This window comes from Otolemur garnettii, unplaced genomic scaffold (genome assembly GCF_000181295.1).
Source record: "Otolemur garnettii isolate 467f Iridium unplaced genomic scaffold, OtoGar3 scaffold00054, whole genome shotgun sequence".
NCBI classification, from domain to species: Eukaryota; Metazoa; Chordata; class Mammalia; order Primates; family Galagidae; genus Otolemur; species Otolemur garnettii.
The window spans coordinates 9,744,816-9,753,444 of NW_003852449.1; positions in this window are offsets into that span (position 1 = coordinate 9,744,816).

Here is an 8,629-nt window from a genome sequence, read left to right on the forward strand (position 1 = left end):
GGATCTCTGCATCTATGTTCATACTTGATTTTGGCCTGTATTGGTTGTATTTTTGTTGTGCCCTTTCCTGGCTTTGGTATCAAGGTGATATTAGCTTCATAGAATGAGATAGGGAAGATTCCCTCCTCAGTGTTCTGGAACAATTTCCATGCCATAGTCACCAGTTCTTCCTTTGTGGTCTGTTAGAATTCAGCTGTGCATGCTTCTGCTCCCAGGCTTGATGTCCAATATGCCAGGTAGTGGGGTACATTTTTGAGGTATATAGTTAGTATACTTGTTTACACTTGTTTTTGTCTGGCTTCTTATACTTAACAGTTGATGGTGAGATTATTCCATGTTATTGATGTGGAGACAGTTGATTCATTCTCTCATTGATAGAAATGGATTCTCAAGCTGTGTCACATTCCATTGTATAACCATGCTGTGACATCATTCATCTAACTCAGATCCGAGTTCTGCAGACTGTGGCCCATAAATATATATTTGGCAGTTGGAAATATCAGTTTACTAGCATGTGCATGTTGTCTATGGCTGGTCTTGTGATTCAAGGTTTGTGATGATGGTTGCAATAGTTTATGGCCTGCCAACCCTAAAGTTTACATTATCTGACCCCTAAGGGAAAATTCATAATCTCCTGATCTCATGTTTTGATAAAAATATGAGCACCTTCAAATTATTCCAACATAAATAATGAAGCAATAAATATTTTTGTACATGTCTTTGAGTTTTTCACTAACTTTTCTTGGTTATAAATCTAGAAAAGGAATTTTTGAGTCATAGGGTATTTGCGTGTCTAGGTATAGCAGATAGGCTGCACAAATTTAGAGTGTGAAATGCTATTCCCATTTCTCCTGTCACTATGTAAGACTGAAGGTCCTTCCACATCTTCACAAATGCTCCATTTTTTAATTGTCTTTATTTTAACCATTCTTTAGATGACTCATAATACTGCACATAGATTTTAAGTTTTATTTACATGAATACATGTGAACTAGTTGAAAATCCACTATAATAAAAAAGAAAAAATAACCTGTAATGTCTATTAATGGTGTATTTAAATAAATTATTCTGCAGTCATATGTAAGATTGTTATATATCCATTAAAAAATATATGTGCTGATAAGTAAGATCCCTAAGATATATAAGTATGACAAAATATGTAAGGCTAGAATAGTGCACAGTGCTGTCTTCACTTAGTCTTGGCTTGTTTTTAGGGTATAGAAGATCTTCACATAGATTTTGTATACATGTAAATCTAACAGATACAAGGATACAAAAGACTTTGATAATAATTACTCCCAATAAATAGAATTGGTGTGTGAAGGCATACTTTTGTGCCTTTTATAGAACTTTAGATTGTTTTGTGTTTTTTTGCCATATGCATTCATTTGTTTATTAACCAGAAAACAGATTAAAATTAATCGTATATTTAAAAGAAAACAGATTCCACAAGCAAAAGCATTAAATTAGATTCTTATCTTACGGCATTCCCAAAAATTAAGGCCAAATGCAGCCACAACAGACAGTAATCTGTTGATAAAAGACCTTCCTGTGAAACTTGAAATCGTAAAATACCTGGAGAGAACATAGGGGGAAGAGAAATTCAATATTGGCCTTGGCAAAGATTTCTTGCTGTCTAGAAAAGCTCGGCTCAGGCTACAAAACCAAAAATAAACAAATGGGATATATCAAACTAAAAAACTTATGTGTAGTAAAGGAAAAAAAAATAAAATAAAAAAGACAATCTATAAACTGGGAAAACATAATTGCAAACCACATTCTGAATCAGGGCTGAACAGTTCTTACAATTCAACATCAGAAAAACAAATGTCTTAAAAAATTGGCAAAGGACCTGAATGGACATATCTCCAAAATAGACATAAAAATGATTAATAGGTATATGAAAAGGTACTCGACATCACTAATTATAAGAACATGAAAATATAATTACTATGAGATATAATAGCAAGGATGGCTATTATAAAATTTAAGAAATAACAAATATTAGCCAGGGTGTGGCTATTATAAAATTTAAGAAATAACAAATATTAGCCAGGGAGACCTGGTACACGGTTGGTGGTACTTTGGATTGGTGCAGAAAGTAGTATGAAGGTTCTCAAATGAATTAAAAATGAAACTGCTCTATTACCCACCACTTTTTCTTCTGGATATATGCCCAAAGGAGATAAAATGATGATCTAGGAGAAATATATTCACTCCCATGTAGCATTATTCACAATAGCCAAAGTATGGAAATGTAGTGATTCGCACAGTTGAGAAGGAGATACAGACTTCACTTAAATGCAATTAATCAATAGAAATTTTTATACCTGCGCAGGGCTCATTGCCCTTAAGCAAGAGACCATGAATGGCAGATTAAATGGGTTTTTATACCCCATTCTCTGGGTCACAGCAAGCAAGCAAAGGAACAGAGGCTGAATCACTGTGGTTTGCTTTTGGATGGGGGGGAGGGGAGAGTTACGTAGTTCAAGGTTGGGGGAAGGTACATAAGTTGAGAAAGTTTCCAAGAACTCAGGACTTTCCTTATCTTTTAGCCTCTTCTTGGAATGTTCCCTCTCCCTATGCACTCACTTATCTTCAAGCCTCTTCTCAGAGTTCTCCTGCCCACCCTTGAGGGGGCTGGGACTAGTGGACTCAAAAGAAGTTTCCTTTTCAAGGGTAGGGGGCTGGGTTATCACAGAAACAATATAAATGCCAATTTATGAATTTATTGGAAGGAAAATGTGGTGCATGTGTATATACATAATATTACATTATATTAATAGCATTTTGTTATTATTAATATATATTATCAGACACAGAAAGAAAAATATTGCATGATTTCAATACATGTGTAATAAAAAAAGAGAGAGAGAGAGAGAGCTCGCATACAAAGAGATGGAAAAAGAAGATATTATTCTTTTGAAACTTACCTATGAGTACATTTATTCATTGACAATAGCCATATTCTGGAATAAATTGGAGGTTTCTGCTCAGTACTTTTACAGAATACATTCTATTTTAGTGGTAAACATCACATCAACCATTAACACTTTACCAACCACAGCAGTACCCTGATAAATGAACACCTAAAATTCTTGCCTATCATCTCACTGGGGCAAACAAAGCTACCTAATTCAGATGAACTACAGATAGGGTGGACATGAAGTTAATGTGCAATTTATAGCACACAAACTTTTTTTCCACCCTTTATATAACTATAACCTTGCTAATTACCACACTTGTAATATTAAAAAGTAGTAGATAAAATTAATTTTTAAAGTATATTTTATTTAACTCATTATATCCAAAATATTTTTTTAAATGTTATTCTTCAATCTATATAAAACTTTTAAATGGGTAATTTTATTTATGTTTTCCATTGGCTTTAAAATTGGTACATTTAAATTTGGATCAGAAGTACTGTACAGTATTTGTATATGAATTTTATGAAATTTACAGTTGAAAAGTACACTCACACTGAAAAAGTTTCTGATAACTATATTATCTATTTTTGCATTGAAATTTAACCTAATTAAAGTGAGTTTTTTTTTTTGAGACAGAGTCTCACTATGTCACTCTTGGTAGGGTGTTATGGAGTCACAGCTCACAGTGACTTCAAACTCTTGGGCTTAAGCGATTTTTGCCTCAGTCTGTCAAGTAGCTGGGACTACAGGCACCAACCACAACATCCAGCTATTTTATGGTTGCAGTTGTCATTATTGTTTAGCTGGCCTGGGCCGGGTTTAAACTCACCACCCTTGGTGTATGTGGCTGGTCCTGTAACCCTGTCCTAGGGATGCTGAGCCAAAATTGAGCAATATTTTAAAAATTAGGTTCACAGTTATACTAGTTAAATTTCAGGGGCTCAAAAGCATACATGAGCAGTAGATACAATCTGGAACAGTACAGGACTCTAGTGTATGAATCTTTTGCTACAAAATGAAATTCTGTTTTCTTCCAAAGTGATTTTATATGCAACTGAAAATTACTTGAGAAATTTTAAATTCTTATCACTCCACAACATGAAATATATGCATTTCAATTAGTTTTTTTTTTCCTGTTTAATTCCATTTGACTAGCTCGTGGTTTTTATAAAATTCATGTTATAAGAGGAACTTAAACTTCAGGTTAAATATAAATAATAATGGTAGTGGTAGTTCCATAATGAAATACATATAAGCCACAACTTTATTATTAAACAACTATTCAATTTCTTGAAAATTCATTATTCTGTTTCCTATTAAATTTTTTACTTTATGGACTTAATCTTCAGGGCCCTTAATACTTATTAAATTTTAATAGACCTACAAAACAGCAGTTGATGAGACAAAGCATGGAATGTGCTTTTCTAGGTGATATACGGCTAATTAATAAATGTGAGCAGAAGCTTTGCTCTAGTCATCTGTTAATATTTAATCATTGTATGTTACATTTCTCTCTACTTGATAGATAATTTCCCTAGAATTACACATATCTCTAAGTTTTAGAAAAAATGTTATATAATGATATTTTAATAAATCTTTTAGACTTGTGTTAAAATACACACATAATTTTTATTTTATAGGTACTTTTATGATATATGTTTTGGATGAAAACTAACTTAAAAGTTAATGACTAAAGAAACATATGGCTCATGACATGGTCGAAGGTATGCAATAAACATTCTCTGATTTAGGTTTTACAATTAAAACCAGCTAATGATATTTGTTATAGCATATATAAAAGGATGATTATTTCACAAGTACTATAAATGTTTTCACCTATGTTTGAGGCTATTCTAGAGTGTTTGAAAAAAATGTATAATCATATAATCTTCAGATTTTTCTGTTAACAAGATTTGACATTTAAACATTCTTTGCATATATTGTTGCACAATATTTTATTATTTATCAATATTTATCATATTGTTAGCCATTTTAGAGTAGTGAAATATGGAGAGCAGAAGATTTTGGCAAATATAAAAGATAAAAGTACATAAAAGAATACCTTGGAAAAAGGAAAAATCATGAGCAGTAATATCTAATCTATAATAGAAAATAACGGTATATCAAAAGCCTAAACTTGATTGCCATTCTTCTGATTTCTAGCTCTTTGCAATGATACAATTTCAAGCTTTTATTAATCAATATGTTGAAATTGCCGGTACGTTGACTTGAGTTTTCACACACAAAAAATGAGAAAAATTAGTCAATTTAGTAATTTCATAAAATCAAGGCAATAATATTGCATGCATCTATATACATTTATAAATACCAACTCTCTATATACATTTATAAATACCAACTCCCACAATTTGAAGTAAGTATGCTTTAATCATTGCTAGATCATTAATAGTTGAGCTTTGAGTCTTTAACTATTGATCGGTACAAGGTAGACAGTTTAATAAGGGAGGCTGTGCTTGATCTCCACATATTTCTCAGTAGCAAATGTTGAGGAGAACTATTTCTTACTGTGAGAAAAAAATTAAAGAAACTGAATTAGTAAAAGAGAATGAGTATATAATTTGTAAACTTAAAAGGGAAATATATAATACCAAATGTGCAATTCAGGCATTGAATTATTGTAATTTGACGTAAATAGCCAAAGTAAAATAATCACTCTTTGCATCAATGTAGAATAAAGTAGCATCTTAAATAGACAATTTAAATTAAAGAATAGGTACACTAACAATTTTTATACAAGGAGCCTTCAGTAGTTAATGAAGAAAAATGTTTCTGATTTTACAAGATCATTGCAGGAAATTGTTAACTGTGTAAATATTACCTATTTGTAATTTCCTTAGGGAACTTATTCAACTAGACAAGGATTCCATAAATTAGTCCAACTTGTATATTTTTTATTAAGATTTAAGGATGAATTAGGAGAGTTTCTGAGATTGTGTTCTGAATTACTAGTAGGTTTATTAAGGTTGTGGAAATGCTGAACTATCTTCAGAAAATAAAATGTGTTTATCCTCCTTTGAAGTATTTTCCTCAGCTTATATCCAGCTTAATCCCCTCTAATATAAATGGAACATTTTTAATTACAGTATTTTCATAATAAAATAGAAATACAAATATTCTGAGATAGATTATTTTGATGACCTTCTTTGCATATTAAATAATACTTAGTTTGAACAGGCATAAGAACACATTGTATTCCTAAAAATATCCTTGTAGATTTCGTAAAATCACAAATGATACTATTGATGAAGAGTTAACAACAATTAGAAATTACACACAAGTAGGATTTACCTAAAAAGGGAGATAACTAAATAAAATCACAAGGATAGAAATCAATTTATATATTCATATTTCATAAAGTTTTCACAACATTCAGCTTTAAAAGTATATTATTTTCATCCAGATAATGTTTAGCATTTTAGCTATTCAGATTTTTAGTGTGAGTTCTCATTCCCACATTCACATCTAAAACTGTCCTTATTATTAAAATATATATTTTTAATGTTATAAAACTGTTCCCATTTTAGTTTTTATCTTACATTAGTTATTGTGTCCTTTTAAAAATACAATTTATACTACCTAACTAAAGTTGGAAAGATAATGTGACTAAAAGGTCTTTTAGTAGGACAGAACAGAGAGGAAAAAAATTTGCCTTATATACATTTAGGCTAAAAATTGTATATAGTGTAATTATTAACATAAATAATTTCAGTTGCTCAATTTTTATATTCTAAACTTCAATAATAACTTATATTTCACATCTAAATACAATATGTAAAAATAGAAATACAGACATAAATACATATATATCCATGGTATGTCATCATGCTTTTAAATTCCTCGTTTTCCAAACAGTAATGATAACATGACATACTACACTCATATATGTATAGTATCATCATATCTTACACAGTAACAATATTATAAAATATAATCTAGTATAAATATGTTTATAACATAAAATCTAAAAGTGGCTATGTCAATATAAAATACATGTCATGAATAAACTAATCATAAAATTTATAACTGAATGTTAGTAAATTAATATTAGAGTCCTTAAAGACTCTTTCACATATGTTTGTGTGCTAGGAAACTGGTTTTGACAATGAATCATTGAATGTTTATATAAATGTATAACAATCACACTTATGATTATACTCAGAAACGATATTTTAATGATAGAAGCAAAATAAAACAATTTAGGTGATGAAAGGCATGGAAAAATAGGAATACTGCAAAAGGACAACTAGATTTAGGAATTTAGGTTTTAAAATTATTAAGAGAGCAACACTGTTCATGTAAAACAATTTGATAGCTCTCATTCACCAAACTTATTTCATGAATCTAGTAAGATGATAGTAAAACAGGAGGAAAACGTCGGAGGTGCCGCAGGAAATGAGGCAGCTAAAAATTCTGATCTTCTTAGAGCCTTTGGGGTAGAAAATCATCAAAGGCAAATAGAAAATGCAATGTCAACAAGATGTAATACAGTCCACAGGGAATCTGAGGCAACAGGGGAAAAAAGAATGAGTAGGCAATAGCAGATGTTTCCCCGCAGGGACAATTATAAAACAATAATTAAAGATCAAGATGGTATCTAGAAAAGAGCATCATAATACTAACAGAGGAGGAAATTAAAGGAAGGATGAAACCATTTACTTCAATTACTCTACTATTTGCTACAAATTGATATTTTGTATTCAAAACAGGCACTAAAAAGCACAAAAACATTTATCGTACTTTGAAATGCCTAGTTTATCTAAAATTATTTTGAGAAAATAATAGTAATAATGAACATGACATAATATACACATATCTATCACAATGATAACATTATATTTTACAATGTAATAATAATAAACTTAGAGCAATATAAAATATAATTTAGTATCAATATCATTTTGCAACAAAAATATAACAGCAACGATGTCAATATGAAATATGCACCCTGAATAAAACTAATCATAAAACACAAACTTGAGCAGTTCAACAGTATCCCTGCCATAGAGCAGAGCTAGGATTTATTTCACCAGTGTTTTTAAGACCAAAGATATATTTACACAAAGCATCTTTTTATGTGGATCATAACATCTATATATGTATTAGTATTTCTCTCTGTCCAATTAATTCTGGCTCAGTATATTTATAGACCATCAGAACCCGATGTAGTGTTTAGACCTGCGCATCCATCCCTGGATTGCTTTGCTCCCTAGAAGTAGTCCCTTGATAGTCCTTTAGATTCAGTGTGATGATGATGATGATGTTGACAACAAAGAAATAAAATTTACATAACATGATCTCCAATTGCCTTTCTTGATTCTAACATTCTATGACATGTCTAGTTGGGAAATATATTTATGTATCACTTTGAAAGATATTCATTAGAGGGCAGGGTGCAGTGACTTACCTCTGTAATCCTAGCACTCTGGGAGGCAGAAGCAGGTGGATGCCTGAGCTCAGGAGTTCCAGACCACCCTGCCCAAGAGTGAGACCTGGTCTCTACTAAAAATAGAAAAGCTAGCTAGGCATGGTGGTGCCTTCCTGTAGTTCCAGCTACCGGGGGAGGCCGAGGCAAGAGGCTTCCTCTAAACCAAGAGTTTGAGGGTGCTGTGAGTTATGAGGTCACAGCACTCTGCTGAGAGTGACAAAAGTGAGACTCCATCTCATAAAAAAAAAAAAAAAAA